The sequence below is a fragment of the Trichosurus vulpecula genome, chromosome 2 (assembly GCF_011100635.1).
Source record: "Trichosurus vulpecula isolate mTriVul1 chromosome 2, mTriVul1.pri, whole genome shotgun sequence".
NCBI classification, from domain to species: domain Eukaryota; kingdom Metazoa; phylum Chordata; class Mammalia; order Diprotodontia; family Phalangeridae; genus Trichosurus; species Trichosurus vulpecula.
In genome coordinates this window covers 273,393,850-273,417,587 of record NC_050574.1, presented here as the reverse complement: position 1 = coordinate 273,417,587, position 23,738 = coordinate 273,393,850, and the positions used below count along the sequence as shown (strand labels likewise).

The 23,738-nt window shown below is 39.8% G+C and overlaps 1 protein-coding gene across 2 annotated transcripts in view; it reads left to right on the top strand.

Annotated features, from left to right (window-relative positions):
* LYPD6B (LY6/PLAUR domain containing 6B) overlaps positions 1-23,738 on the top strand; it is a 230,068-nt gene that overhangs the window by 20,197 nt on the left and 186,133 nt on the right. The window lies entirely within an intron of this gene.

Below are 23,738 nucleotides of genomic sequence, written 5' to 3'. Positions count from 1 at the left end.
TTTGCATCTCAAACAAAGTTAATTCACCTCTAAAGTCAAGATGCTTTATTTCCTTAAATCAATGAACAGATTTGCCAGTGAAGCATATTGTATTATACATTTGTATCTTTTCTAACCAGAAACTATACAGAGATTTTAGAATGCTTTTTTTTTTCAGGTACCTGGTTACCTTCTTAGCTTTATTTCAGTGGATGGATTTGGAGGAGTTTGAGTAAAAACATATTCAGTAAAGTCCAATTTAAGATTTCTCTCAGCTCCAAAATGTGAAGGAAAACCCTGATGAACTTTCTGAGGACAAGCATGAATTCATAGAAGTTTGGGGGGGGGGGGAAGGACTGTGAATGTTATTCACTGATCAGATTGCCCAGTATTTTTCTATATGCCTGAAGAAGTCCAAGCTTTTCTATGATAGCTTCTCATCTTGCCTCTGTAGGGCCTTAAGGGACTGTCTCTGAAAGTCTGAAAGACTGCTCTATGTGTGAAACAGATATCAGATAATCTGACTGAAATACTTATGCCCTGTCAACTTATGATGAACAGGAATGTGCCACTTCTACGCTTCTTCTTCTTCCTCTGTTCCTGACACACTTATCTTGGATCAGCCCTCTTGATCCCCCTCTGGACATTAATTCTGGATTTTTATGTGCTTTGGGAGACATTCTAGGCTTTCAATCTTTTATTTTTTTGACCTTGGCTACTAGAATACAGATTCTTGGCTTCTTGTGAACCTTCAGGACACTTTCTTGGCCTCCTGTTGCCTTAGGGGCAGATTTTAGACCTTCTCTACATCTTCTTGGCTTCCATTTGTTTTAGTGACAGATTCTTCACTTTCTTGTCCATTCCTTGAACACCTTCTTTCCATCCACATGGGGATGATTCTCTTGACCTTCAGCCCAACATGGATAAATCCTCTTCAGTCAGCTCACTTGAGCCCTGTTGCAACCACCATGTTTTACCCTGAATATATATTCAGCAGTTCATAGAGCAAAACATTTATTAACTCAAATTATCTAATAAGAGAAAAATAATCAGGTTAAACAAGTTGAGAGAAAGGTATAGCATAAAGAGCAACTTACAGTGTGGTGACGGTCTTAATGACAAGAAGGTAAAAGCCTCGACTTCTGTTTATGCCCACCTTCTGCCCACATGAGCATTATTATTCTGCATCAATATCAGTCTTATTCCCAAGCACCCTGTTCCCTCTAGAGTGCTAACTGTCTCTGTTCCCAAAGGTTCTGCCCTTATTGACGTTCCCCGGCAGAAACACACAGGGGAGGCAGGGTAAGGATGGGGTCAACAAGTAAATAAATAGTTCTTCAATCCCTACTATGTTCCAGGCACTGTGCTAAGCTCTGATGATGCAAAGAAAGGCAAAAACAGCCCCAGTCCTCAAGAAACTCACGATCTAAAAGGGAAAACAATATGCAAACAACTGTATAAATAAGACATATACAGGGTAAACTGGAGATACCTCATCAACAGAGGGAAGGGACTACCATCAAGAGGGACTGGGAAAAGCTTATGGAAGAAGGTAGGATTTAAGCTGAGGCTTGAAAGAAGGAGGAAGGAAGGAAGGAAGCTAGGAGGCAGATAGGGATTGCTTTGTTTAATTCTTGTCATTTAATAATAATTCTCGTCATTGACTAATCCTTCTTGACTTCACCCAAATCTTCAGGCCCTAATAATTCAGCTAAGATTTCTCCCTATTCTATAAACTCAGCCTCCCTACTCCACTTCCATCATCATCATCATCACCATCATCATCACCATCATCACCATTCATGTTGTCGTTTTGTTCTTAAAGCAGATTGGCTGGGTGTAAGATAATGGACCCAGCTCACGATGCTTCATCTATATGCCATATCTTTATTTTGGCCTAATCTGTGGAAAACCAGAATTGTATGTGGAGTGAAATATCCCTAGTTGTGTTCATGGTATCAGCGCAGAAGGACTTTGTCCAGAAAGTCATAGTTACAGAACATCAATGATAGAAGGGACTTTAGAGTCATCTAACCCAGCTAGGTGGAACAGGAAATAGAGCCCTGAGCCTGGAATAGTAAGGAAGACCTGTGCTCAAATCTAGCCTTGGACACTTACTTCATGTATCATTCTGGACAAATCATTTATCCTTTGCCTCAGTTTTCTCAACTATAAAAAGGGGACAAAAATGGCATCCACCTCCTAGGATTGTTGTGAGGTTCAAATGAGATATTTGTAGAACACCACCAGATGTTTATTAGAGATCCTTATTTTTACATGGTGTGGAAACAAACAGTGCCACCAGTATGACTGGCAGCCTGGGTCACAGAGTCCTCACCTGGTAAAATTCTCCTTCTTGGAGAACAGTTCCAATATCCCCAAAGTCTAAACCCCAGGATGAAAACATCCTCCCCTGCCACTACTCTGCCATGCGGATCAAACTAATTTTAGGTGGGTGTAATGTAGATTTGTGAGTGTTGATCTAAGTGGCTTGTAATCTGCAGAAGTGTTTATGTTGTGTGGTGTAGGACTTTAAAGGGATAGGCAGATACCAGATGATAAAATAACCATCCTAAACTCTGTCATGCTCAAGATCTTAGAAGATAACCTGTGATTTAAGCTGAGGAACTTGTTAGACAAGAATGATGTATGAGGCATAATCTGAATTTGTATGTGACCAGTATGACATTTAAATTATTCATCTTTAATTAAAGTGTCACAATATTTTTTGTTGTTGCTATGTTTCTTTGGCAAATTATATCATGCTGATCTCATATAGTGCATCAAGACGATATTCTAATGTGGTTTAACAGTAATCCTCACTGTTAATTTATAAATTGCATGTGGTACGATGTGGGATCCTCAGTGGAGACATTCAAAGAGAAGTTTATACCATCAGCTTGAAACATTTTCGTTTTTAGTAATATGGGCCCTCAATTTTTCCCATTTAAATTCCTTGTGTTGTCATGGAAGGTTTTTTTTTTTTTTGTGTGTGTGTGTTGTTCTCTTGGAAGATGGTTATACAAGTTCTTGGGAAATTAGCCATCAAGCATTTCTGAGCAAACAAAAAGGGCAGAATGAAAGTTTGTTTTTCCATGATGGGCAAAAAATACTTTGAGGAGGAGTCCTTTTGTGTTTCAAACATTAGTTGACTTCCCCGCCCCCCCCCCCCCAAAGTGACATTACCCATTCAGTCTTTCCAGTGGATGCTAAACTGACTTTGTAGAGCAGTCTTTGATTTTGAGGGGAATTGTTTGGCAGGCTTCATAGTTGGTAACCATAGGAAATAAACTTTTGTCTGTAGCTTGTAGGAATATGTACATTCAGAAAAACCAGTAAGTAGCTCTTTCTGCACATTTCTGCTGTTTCATGTACTTCCCAGAAGCCAACAGGTAGTCACAGAGGCAGCTTGATTGATTTCTGGGAGGGCAGACTCTGAGCATATTTGACTTGATATAGGTAAATGGAATCTTTGGCACTGAAATTCCATTATCTTTTGTCCGAGGATAAGAGGTGTGTGACTTGCTTATCACTTAATCCCACAAATGGCATTAGCAGCACAGATTTTGAAGGGAATCGAGTTGAGTTGGTGTGTTGTTTTGTGAATATATGTGATAAAGATGGGGGGATTTAAATCCTCAACTTTGCAGAGTTGGCACTGGATTTTGCTGAGCCAATGTCAGTACCTAATTAACTGCGCAAACATTCGACCCGAGATAAGATTATAACTGTTGCCTCTGGAAAAATTCTTTGAGCCAATATTTATTTTACCTTTTTTTCTGGTATTATAAAAGTGCTGTTCAGCTATAGCACAGATCCTATTATGAATGTCCTATTTTAGGGATTTATTTTGTTTGAACAATAGGTCTACCCTGGAGGGAGAAAGAGGTTATCGTAAAAGCTCTTCCAAGATGTGGTTAGCAAAGAGTATTTCTTTTGATTTTCTTCATAAATTGGTTTTTAAAAGTTTAAATCCTTTTGCTTCTCTCTGTCAACTACCTGCCTTGAGCTCAGCACTGTGCTAGATACTACAGAGGATGCAAAAGATGTGTAGGGGATGGTTTTTGTCATCAACAGAGTTACTGGGGATCGTTTAACTAGGGTAATACTAAATGGGAAACAATAAAGACAAGACGGTATGTAGTTGAGTATGCAACTATATAATATAGACTGTTGTAGGAGTGCAGAGAGAGAAATAGAAAAGCATCTTTAAGCACCAACTGTGTGCTAGGCACCGTGTTTGATGCTAGAAATAGCAAGACAAGAGTGAGACAGCTTACGTTAGAATGGAAGAGACTATAGAAACTCCCTCTCTCTCTCTCTCTCTCTCTCTCTCTCTCTCTCTCTCTCTCTCCCTCTCTCCCTCTCTCTATCTCCCTCTCTCCCTCTCTCTCTCTCCCTCTCTCCCTCTCACTCTCTCCCTCTCCCTCTCTCCCTCTCTCTCTCCCTCTCTCCCTCTCTCTCCCTCCCCTCTCTCTCTCTCTCTCTCTCTCTCTCTCCCTCTCTCCCTCTCTCCCATCCTCCCTCCCTCCCACTCTCTCTCTCTCTCTCTCACACACACACACACACACACACACACACACAAACTCACACAGGAGTGGTGGGCAAGGAAGGGAGTTTTGTCTGGTGGACACAGGAATGGTAAATAGATGGAGGAGACAATATACAAACACATTCATGTACATATGGGAGTGGTGGGCAAGGAGGAGAGATTTTGTCTGGTAGAGGCAGAAATGGTAAATAGAGCAGTCTATTGTCATGCTTTTTCTCGGAGTACTGGTAGTATTGATTTGATTATTGTGTAAAAAGGGGGTAGGAGATACACTGCCAGCAGTGGCAAATTGTGTGTGTGTGCATACACACACACACACACACACACACACACACACATATACATATATATATATATATATATTGAGAGAGAGAGAGAGAGAGAGAGAGAGAGAGAGAGAGAGAGAGAGAGAGAGAGAGAGAGAGAGAGAAATCTATATAGTATGGATTCGAATCATGGTCTGATGGCAGCAAGATACCATACTTTAGGCAAATTGGTACCCACTCAATAACCAAACAAGCTCAGCCTCAGCGGGGAGCTTCAAGCTGAGTGGATTAACTCACATAGGGGTGGAGATGTGGTCTCTGGTCCAGATAGGGCTGTTCCAGGCGGGGAGAAAGTACAGTGGCAAGGTAGATGGCAAAATAAGTTGAGTCCTAGCTTCATCAGAGATGTCTTTATAGAAGTGACATTTAGGTTGTGTGCTAAAGGATCATCAAATTATAGGGACTGCAAACTTGCAACTAGAAATAACCCTTAGAGATGATCATGCTAATTTAGCCCTCTCATTTTACAGATGAAGACACAGGCCCAGAGGAGTGAGATGATTTGTCCATCATCACACAGGTGGCTAGTGACCAAGGTCTTTTGACTCTAAATTGAGTGTTCTTTCTGCTGTACCAAATTGTATCTCATAAATAGACTTGAGCAGAAGAGAGAGATAAGCATTTTAGGGGATAGGAAAAAATGAGTGAATAAATGCATTTGATTTCAGGCACTTGACTAGTTGTGTGACACTGAATAAGTCACTTATTGTCTGATTGCCTCAGTCTTCTCATCTGTAAAATGGGATAGCAATACTGCCTACCTCCCAGGAGTGTTGTGAGGATGAAATAAAACAATGTTTTTAAAGTGCTTTGTAAACTTCAACGTTCTACATAAATGTTAGTGATGATGATGATGATGATGTATTGGTGGTGGTGGTGATGGTGATGGTGATGACACTTTTTGATTTCTGAAAGGTCAAAATTATAAGTGACCCAAAAGGCAGTGCAGAGGCACATGGTGGGTATAAGTATGATATTGCCAATGAGGATTTGTCCAGAAGAAGATTGCATAACATATATTATCCAGGAAATTCATGATTTGGGGGAAAAGACTAGGCAGGTATTAATAGTAATGGAAAGTCTTAATATTGTACTGATATCCATAAACTATTAAAAGATCTATACTATTCCCTTCATCCTCACATGACCTGGAAGTCGTATGTGAGTCCTTAGGAATAGCTTTTTCCCCAGTCCCCTGAGCGCTTCCTTTCTAACCTGGTCTTGGGTATGATGGTTTCCACAAAGACAGGTGGAGAGAAAGTGATGGTCCACCATTACTAAAGTAATGACCAGGGAATATACTATCAACATTCATAAATGGATGCAGGGAATGAGTTTCCAAAAGTATGCTTCCCAGGTTCTGAAGGAAATCTGTAAATTTGTCAAAAAAGGAATGAGAACTCTAGTTGTACTCATTTACACCAGTCAAAAAAAGCTGTTTGGACCAAAGGAACAGTAATGTGCCATGCCATATCTGGGTGAGTTTGTCTAAGAAACACAGTAAGGATGAAGGTTCACCAAACAAGGTATGTACATTGGTTAACTAATCTGCCACCCCTTTCAAAAACTCACAGTCAAAGTAGATGAAAACTAAGTTGAACTTCATTTATAAAAAGTCACAAAATGACTTAAAAATCTATAGTAAGACCTACTAAACATTGTAAAAATCCTCTATGAAATGTTTATGGGAGGACATGGACAAGAAATGCACAAGTCATGGATGTGTGGATATGTTGCCATTCATACCCTTCGACAGAATACCTACATTATTAAGATTGTGGATCCATCAAAGTAGTAATTACTCAAGTATATTGAGGGTTGTTACAGAAATGAGCAGCTTGTATATTAAGAATAGCTTCTATCAGAAAAGAAACGGAATGGGAATGAGGAGCACTGAAAAGCAGAAAAAATAAAATCGTATCTTAATGGGCAGAAAATGACCATTGACTTAGGATATTTCTGAATCAGGTGTGTGTATAGTCAAATCACTGGCTGGTTAATGCAAAAAAAAATGACTACCAAATTAGAAGAAAGGATAAAGATAAGAAAATGATACAGCATGTAAATGCAGCACCTACAATGTGACCTATTTAAAAAGTTGAGGACTCTGAGAAATGGGAAGTGGATAAAAGTAAAGACTTTGTCATCATTTCTTAGACAAGTTAAACTGATGTCAAAAAGTCACTACATTGAGGAGTACAAAAGAGCCAAGAAAACACCATGTTTCTTGATGACCCAAGTGGCAGGAAAGGGCAAAACTAGTTTAGAACGTATGTTTATTTGCAAAACATTTAAAAAGTGGATGAGGGAAGATTAAAAGGTATTGCTTCATAAAACAGTGAAAAGCAGTGCAGTGCTGAAGGATTCTGGGCATGAGATCAACTAAGTTAATCTCAAGAGAATTTAAAGATGAAAATGGAAGGAGGACAACAAATAGATGTGAAGCTGGTCTTTAATAGCTCAGTATCCTCTGTGAAATATGGGGAAGGAGAAATGTCATTCATGAAAATGAGATTGGGAAAAACAGCTGAATCTGACTAAATACATTCAGAGGAATTTATATTGAAGGTAACACAATTTAAAAAGAAACAAAACTTGAATTCATTTTCAGGATATCCCAAAGAAAGGAAGATTGCAAAAGAAGAAATCATGGAAGGAAGAATGGAAGGAAGGAAGGAAACAAGCCTTTATTAAGCACTTACTGTGTACCAGGCATGGTATTAAGCACTGGGGGTAGAAATACAATAAAAAAGAATGCCAGTCCTTGCCTTCAAGGAGCTCACTTTCTATTAGGGGAAGACAACACAAACAAAGGAAGGAAAATAAAGGAAGCTAGCCTGAGTTTCTCCATTAAATAGAGGCTCCAGAGTGGGAGAAGGGAACAGGCCTCACAGACGGATAATCCATGGTAAATGAGTGGGTTTGTGGGTGTTAGGTTGTTCCATGGCGAAAAGGCCCCAGGTGCTAAGGGACTTCCAGGATGAGCCAGAAGTAGAAGGATATGGTTTTAACTTCAGAGGACCCTAAGATGACATTATTACCAAAAAAAAAGGCAAATGAGAAGATATCAATAGTTACCCATATGCCTACTTTCTCCTCTCTATAAAGTCTTTTTTTTTATCAAAATGACCCATTTGTGTATCAACTATATCCTTAATGAAAATATGAGAAATGAACAAGCAGGCTTTAATAGAGGATTTCCCATAGCAGACCACATCTTCACAGTCATACAGTTGACTAAGGTATTGAGAATACAAGATCCTGCTGGGTTTAGTGTTTATTCATTTAAAAAAAGCATTTGACTCACCAGAGCAGAGATGAGTCTTTAAAAAATTCTATTCAACAGTCTTGTCTCTCAGGCACGTATTAAGGTCATACAAGAGTTCCTATTAGAAACACTTAGAGGGCTAACTGCTTCTTCTGTTATTAATATGGACTAAGCTATATACCTGGCATGTTAGCCACAGGTCACAGATGATGGCCTGTGCAAAATCCACATGGAGGAGGCATTCCCATTAGTTGTGGAGTTTGTCTAGATAATCCCATTTCTGGGTGACATCATGAAGACTACACTGAGCCCATAACACTCACAACACTGAGCTTCCTCGATGAGTATCCAGTGAGATCCAATGCCACTCTAAAGAGATTTCCTAGTAATTCCTGTATGATCCTAGGTTCACAGATTTCAGAGCCAGAAATAACTTTGGAGACCAGTTAGTGTAGCCTCTTAATTTTACATATAAGCATCATTCAGGGAAGTTTAAGTGAATTACCCGAAGTCACACAGGTAGTAAGGAAAAATCAAGTGAATGATGGTCTGACTATTGACTTAGCACATCAGTACATTTATGTTGAGCTGGCAGCGGAGATTGACAAAGAACTGAGCCCAGATCTGAATGAGAAGAAATTAGGCTATATCACATTGGAAAGTTACCCAGCACTTTGAATTATCCTAAGCCTTTCCTTTCCTCCAAAGCCCCTCTTTTTAATAGCAGTTTTCTCCCAGGGATTCTAGATGAGTGCAGATCATGGACCACAACAACTTCAAAAGAATCAGAATTGTACATGATTCAAATAACAGTTGAAAGATGAATGGTTAGCTGACACATATTGCCAATACTGACTTTTGAGCAAGAAGTGGCATAAAAGACATCATGAAGGACGTATATGATTGGAAAAGAAGATGAGTTGGTTGTGTAACTATAGTAAGCTATTAACAGAAAATTATCCCTGGTGTTACACTTGTATTCACAAAATTTTACAAGATTCAGTGGTTGTCCCCTGCAACCCTGTGGCACATGTGTAAAAGATGGACAAAAATTGAACAAAATCACTCTAGGCCAGGCCTAAGCTAGGCCAGTCCAGTAACTCAGGCACGGGGTTTTAAATGAAATAAGGCCCTTGTGCATTATTAGGTGCAATTAGAGCTAGCTTTACTGATAAGACCTTGAAATAATAAAGCTGCTCAAATTAAAAGGATATAAACTACTCCCTTATTCTTTCTGCACAGCAACAGCTCAAGATAAATGAGGAAGACATTTCCCACAAGCAAATGGAGTTCTAGTGAAACCTCTGACCACCATTCCTCCTATGAAAGACATTTCCCACAAGCAAATGGAGTTCTAGTGAAACCTCTGACCACCATTCCTCCTATGAAAGATTAGAGATAGTTTTCTAGTACATACTTCAAGGAGCCTAAGTAATCAAATTCCCTTCAACAGCTAGCCTAGCCTATATGCTACTGAAGCAGCTTCCTAGTTTTTAAATCTCAGGGTAGGAGATCAAGGATAAAGAGGAAGGAAAAACAAGGAGGGAAGGGTGTAAGGAAAAGGGGGGAAGGAAGACTACCAGATCTTGAATTGATACTGGGTAACAATCCCACTGGTAGCCAGGTTGCTCTTCCCCAGCAGTAGCCCATTCAATGTCCAAACAAAGCCAGTTTATCTCCTATCCCAAGGATGAATGGACCTGGCCAAGTACAGTCAGTGAATCATAAACTCAGAGAGCCTCAAAGTCGGAAGCTATCTCAATTGGAAAGTATCTGGTCCAACTCCTATGTGAACAACAATCCCTTCTATAGCATCATTGAGATCATGGAGCCATCATATTATTGAAGTAACTGCTGAAGGTGAGTAGTCAGAAAGATGGTTTAAAGGTGAGAGATTACTAGCGATAGGATTTGATGCCAATTGTAGGGCCCATTTTGTGCTGTTGATTGGTGGCAGAGAGACTAAAAGCAAGTGGTTGCATCAACTCAAAGGAACAAAAAGGAAACTGGGGCATGGTGTAGGTAGGTGGTTGGGAGAGGATGGTCTGGGTCAATGTGGAAGCAAGGCTTGTATTGGACACAAGGCTTAGAAAATAGAAAAGAGTCAGAGGTGATCATTGTTATTTAGGTAGCATAAGCCTCCTAACTAACTGGAGGATTAATTAGATGGTGATTTTTTTGTTATCAAAATGGATTAGTGAACTCCTCCACGGTGCCATGTCAGAAATGAAATATGATGCTAGGAGGAAAAAGACATTTTTTCCTAGTCAGGAGTGAGAAAACCTGTTAGGCAAGGTCATGGTTTATGACCACCCAATACATGCATTGCATCTTTAATTTGTAGCCAGGGCAATCTGTGCCCCCAGCTGTAGGCAAATCACCCTGCCACTGCAATGCCTTTCCATAGCTGACTTAGTGACTAGTGTCCTGTAAAATGCCATGGAACATCCTAGCCACTCATTTTATATCTTCCAATACCGGTTAGCAACTTTGAAGAGATAAAGTTGGAGTTAAGTGAGTTATACATCTATGCTGTAAGCAGGAAGGGGTAATTCTTTGAACGAAGCTCTCAAGAGTTTAGGGAAAGATGATTTCTTGTATTTCCAGAGTCCTTCTGATGTGATGCCTTCAGGTTCTGACTTGGTTAAAGAACTCATCTTCATGAAATAAAGCTAAACCTGAAAATAGGGGCTCTTGGATGTTTAAAACTTATTTTTATAGGAACCAAATCTAGCACATGACAGTTAAAAGCAGCATAGCCTGTAGCAGAACACATTATTAAAGTCTACTAAGTTTCACTAGGATTCTTTGCTTGTGTAATTCTTCAAATAGTTTAAGCATGCTTTTTAATGTTGTTTGAAGTTCATTACTTTGAAGGATTTTTCCCTCCCAACTCCCTGTGTTGCCAAGGTAGGGTTCCCTCGCTCCCTTCAAAACAGTGGGTAAAGCTGATCCATGTGAAAATAGATTAGTAACTCCATTCTCAAAGACTAACTTACCCAAAGTTAAAAATTAACCCATTAACCCTGTGTCTGCTTGCATGCAGATTCTCAGTCCTGTATGGTCCTGCATCCGTCTTAATTCATTCTAATGTGGGAGTTTTAACTGACAAGTTCTGAATTAATAAATTCAAACAACTCAGGTTAGTCACACTGATGTCTGCATAGATTTTGAGTTGTCATTCATCTCTCTCTCATCAGTTGTCACTGAGAACAAAGGCAAATGTGGAATATTGTGCTCTAGTTATAGAGTAACTTTGGGAAATCAGATTGTCTTAAAGACATATGTTTATGAGCTTCAAGAAAGATAAGAGGCTATTTCTGAAGGCTCAGGCAGAGAAACAGAAGGGGGGAATATTGGGAGTCACACTTCCATAAGAATAGTCTCCCCTGTTTACAGTATCTTGTAGTTACCTGGGGGCTGATGGTTGGCAGAAATTCCTACAATGCTAGCTTCTACAGGGTGTCCCTAAAGTCTGGACACAAGTCATTAACCGTTTCACTGTAGACTCTATGTTGTTCAGTGACTTCTTTTTCTGGGGTATGCTAAAGGAGAAGGTGTATTCAATGAAAATCACCGATGCGACAGACTTGATTGAATGCATGAAGAGTGAATGTGCCAAAATGGATGGCAATGTGGAGTTAGTGCATCGAGTTCACGTGAATTTTGCAAAGCACATCCACCTTTGCATCACAAATGATGGAAATCATATTGAAGGTGTTATTTGTTAATATTTCAATTAAGTAAAATGTTGAAAATTTCTTTCATTTCTTGAAAATATGCATTTTTGCCTTTGTGTCCAGACTTTAAGAACACCCTGTATAGAGAAGAGCTTCTAGGGATTGTTGAGGTCCTTTGTTGAACATAGAGGAAGGACTATACAGAAGCTGATTATTCTGTTCCTTTTTCATAGGTGTATAGTTTACTTCTTAGACCATCGCTTATCTGACTGGCTTCTGGGGCTAATCAGACCCTAACTAATCTTCATTTGGCCTTAAATGTCCTTTCATGTTCATCTTTGATTAGATGTCATGCCTACATCCCAGGCTACACTCAGAACATTGTAGACACTCTGTATATGCATCTATGTTTGTACATATTTGTTTGTTGTTCTCTCCACACCCCTGCCATTAGCTTGTGAGCTCCTTGAGGACGTGGACTGCCTTTGCTTCTTTTTGTATGTCTAGCACTTAGTATGGTGCCTGGCACATAGCAGCTTCTTCATAAATGCTCATCGACTGATTGACTAGAGGGCCTATACCTATGTAGCCCCCCACTCTGAGTTACTTTCCTGACCCCTGCTTGCATTGCCGTATTGGGTTTCTACAGGATAACTGGCTATTCCTTACATTGGGTTTTGCGGTGGGGGAACCATGAAAGATTAGAGATAGTTTTCTAGTACATAGGTCATGTTCCCCCTTGATTATCCGGTTGATTACTAATGGCCAGCTGGAGGTCATTAGCTTTTAGTTAGGAATATATTTTAAGGTGGGCTCATAAGAACAGCTGGCACAAAACATTCCCCCAAAAGGCTGGGAACACAAATATGTAGAGAGCCCAAGGAAGAGTGGGCTAAAGCTTAAAGAACACATGTAGCAAAGCTACACAGAGCTCCCAGTTGAAGGGCAATGCTCTCTTTCCTTTGAAGAGTCCTCATGAAGTTCCCCTTAGAAAGTGTGGGAGAGAAGAGGTATTGGACTGCCTACCAAACTGAAGGTCTGCAGAGCTCTTGTGCTGACCTTACTGTTGTATGCCTGTGAAACCTGGACAGTCTACCAGCGCCATGTCAGGAAAGGGAATCGCTTCCATTTGAATAGTCTTAGGGAGATTCTGATGATCACCTGGCAGGATAAGACACCAGACATTGAGGTCCTTTCTTGAGCTAAACTGATAAGGAATCAAACTGTATTGTAGAGAGCACAACTCTGATGGGCTGGCCACATTGTTCAAATGCCCAATGTACGTTTGCCTAAAAGACTATTTTATGGAGAACTCACACAAGGTAAGTGCTCACATGGAGGTTAGAAGAAGTGATGCAAAGACACCCTCAAGGTCTCTCTGAAGAACTGTGGAATTGATTGTGTGACACGAGAGACACTGGCACAGGACTGCCCAGGATGGCCTGCCCTCATCAGAGAAGGTCCTGTGCTCTATGAGCAGAGAAGAGATGAAGTATCTCAAAAGAAATGGGAGATGTGCAGATTTAAAGACATCTCCATTCCAAATGTTCATGTGGACTACTTGTGCCCAACCCGTGGTAGAGCATTCTAAGCTTGTATTCATCTGGTCAGCCACAGTTGGCCACACTATAACTTGACATCAACATAGTGATATCATTTTGGCATTCTTCAGGAATAAAGGACAACAACCAACCAAGCAAGCAATAGCTCTCTATGTTACTGTTGTTCAGTCATTTTCAATCATGTCTGACTCTTCATGACCTCATTTGGGGTTTTCTTGGCAAAGATACTAGAGTGGTTTGCTGTTTCCTTTTCCAGCTCATTTTACAGATCAGGAAACTGAGGCAAACAGGGTTAAGTGACTTGCCCAGGGTCACACAGCTAGTGAGTATCTAAGGCCAAATTTGAACCCAGTTCTTCTTGATTCCAGGCCTGGAGCTCTATCTACTGTGCCACTTAACTGCCTATATAGCTGTCTGCTGGGCTTTAAAGGATGGGTCCTCGTAGAGTCCTAAAGATGCTATTCCTTGCCCAAAAGAGTTCACACGCTCTGAAGCTTCCTTCCCTCAGCAGGTTTAAGTTTGTTTTCTCTCTCAAGTCTCTGTAGGGTGCATTGATAATAGAGAACCAGAGGGTGTATCACTAGCTTCTACCTTCTTGCCCCTTTGCTGCCCTCTGGTACAGGCACAAGGAATATATTTGACTCCAATTTCTGGATCTCCTTATCATACAGGGGCCCAAAAGTGTGCCTGATTCTTTCAGCCAATCCCAATACATTCTCTTATCTGGTTTCATCCAATGGATATTTTCCAACTTGTTTAACTAGGTAATTAGTGTCCACTTTATACCTTTCAATGACTGATGCTATAGAGGTGTCTAGGAATCATTTATCCTTATTTTGCACTTTTTATTAATTGATTCAGTAATTCAGTCATGAAGGTGTAAGTAGACCATTTTCTCAGTTACATTAACTAGGATTGGGGGTGGGATTTAAAACCTCTCTTACACTTATTTCCTGAAGTATCTTAAATATTTAAGTGTCTACGATGCATGAGGCAATATAGAGCATATACAGGTTGCTCTTCTTCTGAAGCTTATACTCTAATCATTAAATAGTGTTCTTCATGGATGAGCCATTAAAGCTTAGCGTTTAAGGGACCTCAGAGGTCATCCAATCTATGTCCAAACGGTGAATCCCATCTATAACACCACTGATGAGCAAGTGGCCACCCCACTTCAAGTTGGAGACTTCCAGTGGTAGGAATGGGCTCCTAGGTGGCACGATGGGTAGAGTGCCAGGCCTAGAGTCAGGAAGACCTGAGTTCAAATCTGGCCTCAGACACTTACTAGCCGTGTGACCCTGGGCAAGTCACTTAACTCTTGTTTGCTTCAGTTTTCTCATCTGTAAAACGACCTGGAGAAGGAAATAGCAAACCAACCAGTATCTCTGCCAAGAAAACCTCAGATCGGGTCACTGAGAGTAGGACACAACTGAAAAATGACTGAAAGTGATTAGGAGACTTCCTGCCTGCCCCGCAAGGTAGTACGTTCCATTTTTGGAAAACTAATTGTCAGGAAGGTCTTCCATATGTTAAGCTGAAATCTGCTTCCTTATAATTTTCACCCAATACTTGGTGCTAGTGCCTGCCCTCCAGGGCCAAGTAGAACAAATCTAATCCCTCTTTCACATAATCACCTTTCAGACATTTGAAGAGATCTGTCATGTCTCTCTTAAATATCTCCTCTCTAGGCTAAACATCCCTAATTTCTCAACTGATCCTCGTGTGACAGCGCTGTGAGCATCCTCACCATCCTGGTCCCTCTCCCCGGAATGTGCCTTTCAAAAATGTGGATCTCAAAACTGGACACCATAATTCCATTGTCTCTCACTAGGGCAGAATGTAGGGTGTAATACTGCTATTTTACTTTTAAAAATTTTTATTTATTTATTTAATTTTTAATTTATGGAATAAAACAAATAACAGTATAATAAAAATGTTTGCACATGAAAATGCAAATCTATTATATAGAACTTGCTCTTCCTTTTAAATATATGATAAAGTTAGCATGTATATTTCTTCCCCCCCTTTTCCCATCCCAGAGATGGCTATAATTAGACACAAATATGTGTGTGTATGTGTACATATATATACACACACATACGTAAAATAATTCTATACATACTTTTATTTATTTATCAGTTCTTCTGGACACAGATAGTGTCTTCTTTCATATGTCCTTTGTAGCTAATTTGGGTATTTAAGCTATTCAAAATGACTCATTTGCTTTATAAATTTTATTTCTTTTTATTCACTTATTTTCATTTTTATTTCTATTTATTTTTATTATATAATTTATTAAATTTTTATTTATTTTTATTCACTTATTTATAAGGCATATGTTTCTTCCTCTCCTTCCCAGTATTGTTGAGGTCTTAGGCTGACACACAATCTTGTTCATTTCCTCAGTTTATGGAACAGTTGACCAGGATCAGGGGTGAAATCTGTAGTTGTGAAGCTAACTGGCCCAAATGTAGGACCGAATTAGTGACTATGGCCTCACTAACACCAGGATGTGATCAACTGAGCAGACCTGGTGATTTTCTAAATTGAAATATACCTCAACCATGCAGTACGTGCCTTGGTGCAGAGTGGCATTCATGCCGCTGATAGAAGGGGGCTCTCAGGTGAGAGGGAGCATGTGTGAAATACAGGGAAAACAAATTGATGCTGATGCCTGAGATGTAGCAGTTACTGATCATGGTGTTTGAGGCGTGGGAATATTCCTCAGGATAGAGGAAATAGGCATGAGCTATAAGAATCAAACCAAATCCTGTGCTAAAGAACTATCCTTACCACCCTTAGTACACTAAATATTATTTCAGAGCCTCACAAGTCTGAGAGTATTGAATACGATTCAATAAATATTTATTATGTATATTTATATAGAGCCAAGCACTGTGCCTGGTGTTGGGGATACAAAGATGAAAAAAAAATTACTGCAGAATGGGGACATGTGGGCAGATAAAAAATATAGTAACTATGCAAATTAGTTGGGGGGGGAGGTAAAGAACACTAGTAAATGATCCGGAGATCATGATCCCCCAATGATGACTGAGAAGAAGTAGTCAGGTAGGAGAAGCAGGACAGAGCAGAGTCACAAAAACCCAGAGAATCCAGAATAAGAGTGGAATCGACAGTAGCAAATGTTACAGAGAGGTCAGTAAGGTGGAGGCCTGAGAAAAGGCCATTGAACTGAGTAAGTAAGAAATTGTTGGTATCCCTGGAAAGAGCAGCTTCAGCTGAGTGATGGAAGTGGAAGCCAGATTGCAATGGGTTGAAAAGTGAGTGGCCACAAAGGCAAGGATTGTAGATAGCTTTTTCTAAGAGTTTCAAGCAGAGAGCTTGAAGATATGACTGAATAAAGTGAAGTTTATTTTGTTTTGTTTTGTTTTTTAAGGATGAGGGGGACCTGGTTGTTTCTGTAGGTGGTAGGATAACAGTCAATAAAGAAATATTGACTGTTGGGTGTGGGGTAAGGAGTAAATTCCTGGAGGAGAAATGAAGGAGATGGGATCAAAAGTACAAATAGAAACACTGGCCTTGGCAAGGAGAAAAGCCAACTATTTTTCTAAGACTGGGGCACAAGAGAATGAGGAATGAGGTCGGAGGGATTTGAGGTGATGAAGAGAAGAGGAAGCTCAAGACAGGTGGCTTCAGTTTTCTCAGTAAAATAGAAGATAAGGTCTTTTGCTGAGGGGTCGGGAAAGGTGGGTATAGGTGGTTTGAGGAGAAGAGAAATTTGTAACAGATACTAGAGGAAGTAGAGTATGGCTGATTGGGGAAGGGCGAAAAGGTGATTTTGCAGCCATGAGAGCTCGTATGAGATGAGCTAACATCCATTTGCAGTATGCAGCATGGGTGTGCAACATCCTCCGTTGACATTTAGCAGTCAGTAGAAATGGAGACTAGCTGATGGTGGTAATAATCCAGGTTTAGGGTGTAGAAAGTGTAAAGATAGTGGGGAATAAAATCTTCCCTGCCCATCAATAGGCCTCATGTGGAGATCATTAAGGGAAGCTTGCTTGCTTGTAGGAAGGCTTACACACCTTTTGCTAGTTAGGCATTGAGTCAGGATGATGCCTTCTGGCTCTGATCCTATTAGCTGAAAGAGTGTATATTCTGAGAGGTGAGCTTTTTGCTTTAGGGGCTCGCTTACAAGAAGGATCTTGTGATTCTCTGGTTGAGAGTCTGAGTGGTCACATGTTCAGAACTCCCTGATTGCTCAGAGGTAAAGGCTCTCTTGATCTAGTAGAGAATGTAAAATATGTAGCAGTATTGTTTTGATTCAGACAGTAGAGCCCTGTCTGTTGGTCTTTGTATTTTCTCTGTTCGTATTTTATGTAATTAAAGAATAGTGTTGACCCCTGAAACAGCTGTCTTTCCTAGTAAAGCAGGTAAAAGAATCTGCACTAACAGCCATCCTGGGTGTGCCAATGTGGTTGCCGTTACAGAAAGGTATGAGGGTCTACAGGTTAAATGGGCAAGGGATTAAAGAACAGACAACAGTGTAATTGAATTGGTTAACTGCAGGGTCAAGATTACAAAGGGAGAAAAATGAAGTAGGCACAGGGGTGAGGGACTGTGAAAATGAGAAGGGGTGGTGGAGTGACTAGTGGTTGGGGTGAGATACAAAGAGAGATGGAAAGATAGGAGAATTTCAGACTTGGATTGTGGAGGTAGAATCTTTGTGGGTGATGTTAAGATCAAGGGTGTGGCTTTTTGTACATAATTCCAGGATCTATATAGGGTAGTATAGCTGGACAGAATGAAGAAAGTGATGCATGAGCAGTACAGAGTCTAGGAGTGTCAAGGAGCATCCCTGCTTCCCCTCCTGACCTTGTGCCTGTGTGTAGGAGTTGGGGTGGGAGGAGAAGAGAGAAATTCCTAGTAACAGAAAAGGTAAAGGATATGGAGTCCTGTGGGGGTGGGGGAGCCAGATTTCCATGATTGCAAAAAAAGAGGAAGTATGTGAAATAATATGAAGGACAGTTTATTAACAATAGAGTGGAGTTCCAGAGAACACAATGGGAAGGGATGGGACAATGGGATAAGGGCAGTGGGAGAGTTGGAGCTGAAGTGAATGGGAATGATGGAGTGGGGAAATGATAGCCAGGTAGAAAGTTTTCTTTTCTTCGGCCTTTGACTCTGAATCACAGGGATTCATAGAAGAAGAGGAGAATGTTTGCTAGCCATAGGACAGTAGACTGCTACAGTCTTCCCTTCCCAGTAGAGGAGGTTGCTTTATCCCAGATGCCAGTTCACATACTGCTTTATCACCCCCGAGAGGAGACAGGAGCGAACTCTGTTGGGGTCTGTGGCCTAGGTGGTCAGGTGGCATGAGTCTGATGTGTAGCTCCTCAGTAGTTATGGAGGGCTGAGATTGGGGTGGTGGCTTTAATCACCCTCCCATGTCACCAAAAGCAGCCTTATTCCATACCTTTCTGGAATGACTTGTAACATTTTGTTCTAGAGCGCCTTGATCTACACAGCATATGGTGTTTCTTTCAGTGTTGTGACTCATGGAATAAAGAAAGTCCTTTGTAAACCTTAAAATGTTATATAACTGTGAATGATCATGATTGTTGTTTTTATATTTGGAAGGACCATAAATGTCTCATATAAAAACATCATTTACAAATGAGAAAACAGGCTTAGCAAGGAAAAGTGACATGTATTAAGGTCACACAAAAAGCGAGAAAAATTGGATTTGAATCCACTTTCTTCTACTTTCAATAGAGTGCTGGGCCTGGAATCAGGAAGACCTGAATTAAAATTCAGCCTCAGATATTAGCCGTGTGACCCTGGATAAGTCAATTAACCCTGTTTGCCTCAGTTTCCTCATCTGTAAAACAAGCTGGAGAAGGAAATAGCAAACTGTTCCAGTATCTTTGCCAAAGAAACCCACAAAGAGTTGGAGACAACTGAAAAACAACACAACAACAACAGCAACAACAACTTCTGTTCAGAGTTATTTCTCATGGGCCCTGAAGCTGTCCTCTGAAGACAGCTGATTTGTAAGCAAGTCACTTTTGAGAGCTTAGGTTCTACTCTTATCTTTCAGTAGAGGAAAGTCATGCTAGTGTATCCTCCTCAGTACATTTGCTGTGTACAGTCTTCGTAGATTCAAGACCCTGCATCCAGTGATTTGATGGGAATTTTTATTATTAATTGGTGGTATTATTAACGATGCCTTAAAGAGACTTAAAGAGGTAAATTAACCCATCCCTCAGCCTTCAGGCAGAAGCACCTCTAATCCTTCCAGAAAGTTCACGTCATCCAGAGAAGGAGAAACCATAATCTATTCTATTTTACCACGATTAATCTCTCTACAACTTTCTCAACATTTTTTTTCCCAATGATTTCCTGATTTTTTTTTCTTTTTAGACTAGTGGAACAGGAATCAGGAGACCTATATTTCAGTCCTAGTTCTCTTGCTAACTATCTCTGTGATTCTTTATTAGTCAACATATCCAGGCCTCGATTTCCTTATTTATAAAATGGTCATCATAATACCTCTTTTCCTGTTGTTAAAATAATATGCGTTTAAAGAATGAGACCATGAAGTGGAAGAGTCATACTGCTTCTTTATAAATTTTCAGGTTTGATTTTTTGCCCTTTGGAAAATTACAGTGAGAGAGACCTGGAAGATTTGTTTAGAGGTCAGAGTCGTTTCAAGATGTTTTGCTTTGCTTTAAACAGACTCAAGTTCGGGCCCTGGGGTCATTTATGTCTTAGCACATGGTATAAAGATTTCTGTTTTCTCTTCTGATCATAGTCATGTGAGTAACAATGATCAATCCATCTAAGAGTAGTTAGTCAATAAATGGATTTAGGGTACTTCCTAGAGGAATGAGGAGGATTGTTTGAAAGATATTTTGAGAGTGAGGTAAAAGTGGACTACTATAATAACAACCACAAATAATAAAGCTCACAATTATACAGTACTTTGCCTATATTAGCTCATTTGATTATCCCAACAACCCTGTGAAGGAGGTAGGCCCACTATAAGATGATGATGTTGATAATATCTCTATAATAATAGAGAAAGGGACTGGACCTGTGATTTCATTCAACAGGAAACACCCAAATGAGGAAACTCCCTTTACCAATGTAGGTCAGGATCTTTTCTGCAATTTATGGTCAGAGGATTTCCTCAAGCATGGAGAGGTTAGGTGACTTGTTCAAGGTCACATAGCATCACTAATCAGTGATTATTACATCAGTGATAATGGAAATATAATGTAGACATAATAAATCCCTTTTCATATACATACATATAGATACATATGCATACATATACATATATAATCTTTCTTCAAGACTTGGAGTGTGTGGCATTTCCTGTGCAATATTTCATTGATTCTCATGCCAGTCTTATGAAATAGGAAGGACAAATGTTATTCTCATTTTATCCATGGGGAAACTGAGGCTCAAAAAAATTAAGTGGCTTGCTAGTTGTCATGCAAAGATTCAATGCCTCTTCTTTTGTTGTTGTTCAGTAGTTTCAGTCCTCTCTGACTCTTCATGACCCCATTTGGGGTTTTCTTGGCAAAGATACTGGAGTGGTTTGCTGTTTCCTTCTCAAGCTCATTTTACAGACAGGGAAACTGAGGCAAACAGGATTAAGCAACTTGCCCAGGGTCACTCAGCTAGTAAGTGTTTGAGGTCACATTTGAACTCAGGTCTTCCTGACTCTAAGCCCAGCCCTCTATCCACTGTGCTAACTTAATGTATGTTCAGAGGTTTCAAAAAATTACTTTGTTTTCAATTTGCTTATGTATTTATTTATAAGGGTCATCTATTTTTATTTAAAAGGACTTCTAACTTCATGTTACATATGGTGCTTGCAACATTGTTGACATTCCAATGGTAGCCACTAATTGCCTTGAGATTTTCATATGCTCTAAGTAGAATGTTTAATATTTAACACCATTTCTGAGGTTGCATGAAAAAGAAAAAGTTGTAGGTCTCTTGGTGCAGAATTAGTAAAATGCTTCATTAATAAAGAATAGCAGCTATCTATGTGTAGCTATCTTAAATTCTGGGGTCACTTTCATAAATCTTTGCCATGCTTATAAATTAATGTATTCAAGTTGTAATTCAACTGGGATCTCTCCAAGCACTGACTGCCTGCCTAACTTGTTTAATTTATGAAAGTCTTTTTTCCCTTTATGCCAGCCCCATGGGTTTTTTCGAGGTCTAAGTTGTTTTTTTTCTTAATAATTCTCTATAATAACTTTGAAGAGGGGAAACATCTGGTTCTGTCTTTTGAATTTTCCAAAGTTTATGTGTTAAAAGAAAAAATGTGAGCGATGGAAAAATGTTAGATTAAGAATGCCCTGGGAGTAACAACCATCCAAGTCTACACATCATTTCTTCTATTCTTTTGATTACTGTTTTTGACAGAGTCAATGTCAGGAAGCAAGCTGTGATCTTGATTGTAGATACATTCCTTAATATAATAAGCACTAGGAATGTCTCTCTGAGATAGGCTTGGGGGATGTTTAAGACTAACAGCTTTTAGACTGGGTATAGCTGGCTTAAAACATGAACGTTATCTCTGCTGTACTTCAAAAGTATTCACTTTAGCAGCTTCTACATGTAAATGAAGTTACAAGAAATAATTAACTTTGGCCTTTGCCTCCAGTAAACATGATCATCTATGAATCTATATGTATATGCATGTGCACACGTATATAGGTAATATACACACGCACATAAGTGTGTGTTTATACATGTATGCATGTGCACACACACACACATATTGTTTTAAGGTTTATAGACCACCTTATAAATATGATCGCATTTGATCCTCACTACAACCCTGTGAGGCAGATGCTGTTATTATCCACATTTTACAGATTCATGTTTGGTGCCTCGTAGGTATTGGATTAACATTTCAGAATATAAGGATTGGGCATTTTTAGAAAATGCAATGGCTTCAAACTCAAGAGAACTGAGGACACTTTCAGCGGTCCCAAGGGAAAAGAATGAAACCTCTCTCCTTCCAGTGGAGACAGACCAAATTGGCAAGTTCTTCTCAAGGTAGTTAATAGTCACCATGTAATCAGGTCGCCGGAAAGCCTTGTCATCTGAGTCGGGCTGGATGTGGCCATAATTCAACCCTAACTTTCTACCTCATTGCCCATAGGAAATAAAAGATTCAGTGAGTGGAACTGCCTCATACCTAACTGCTTGGCTGCTCTTAGAGGTGCCTCTGTGAAGGAATTGCTACGTGGTGTGCAGAACAGCTGCTACCTACCAGGTGCTAAGCAGACAGCTCTGATGGTTAGGGAGGCGGCCCAAGTCTCACTTTAAGAAGACCCACCCTTTAAAGGAATGATGGAATCTGCCTTCCATTTGTACAGAGCTCTACAGTTATAAGGCTTGCCTAGGGTCACACAACTAGGAAGTGTCCGAGGCAAGATTTGAACCCTGGTCTTCCTGACACCAAGTCCAGCCCTCTTGACCCTTGCAATGACCCTATGGAGTAGGTGTGGTAGATGATAGTTTTCCTAATTTACAGGGGAGGCAGAAATAGGATAGAAATAGATGTTCAAGGCCTTTTGCCTTTAAGCCTAGTGTGAGTCAACTATACTCTATTTCCTTTTTTCCCCCAATTAGGTATAAAAACAAATTTTTAACATTCATTTTAAAAACTTTTGATTTCCAAATTCTCTTTCCCTCTTCCCTGCAATAGTAAGAAATTCAATACACGTATACACATGCAATCATGCAAAATATTTCTGTATTAGTCATGTTGTGAAAGAGAACACAGACCAAAAGACCATGAAAAAAATAAAAGTGAAAAATAGTAGCTTCGATCTGCATTCAGACTCCATCAGTTCTTTCTCTGGAGGTGGATAGCATTTTTTCATCATAAGTCCTTTGAAATCATCTTAGATCATTGTATTGTTGAATAGCTACATCCTTCCCAGTTGATCATCATGCATTATCGCTGTGACTATACAATGTTCTCCCGGTTCTGCTCATTTCACTTTGTATCAGTTCATGTAAGTGTTTCTCAAATCATTCTGTTCATCGTCATTTCTTATAGCACACTAGTACTCCATTACAATTATATACCATAACTTATTCAGCCATTCCCCTATTGATGGGCATCTTCTCAATTTCCAATTCTTGGCCACCACAAAAAGAGTTACTATAAATTTTTTTTGTACAAATAGATTCTTTTCCCTGTTTTTGGCTCTCTTTGGGATACAGACCTAGTAGTGGTATTGTTGGATGAAAGGGCGTGCACAGTTTTATAGCCCTTTGATGTAGTTCCAAATTGCTCTCCAGAATAGTTGGATCAGTTCACAACTCCAATAGTGCATTGGTGTTCCAATTTCCCTCTCCAACATTAATAAT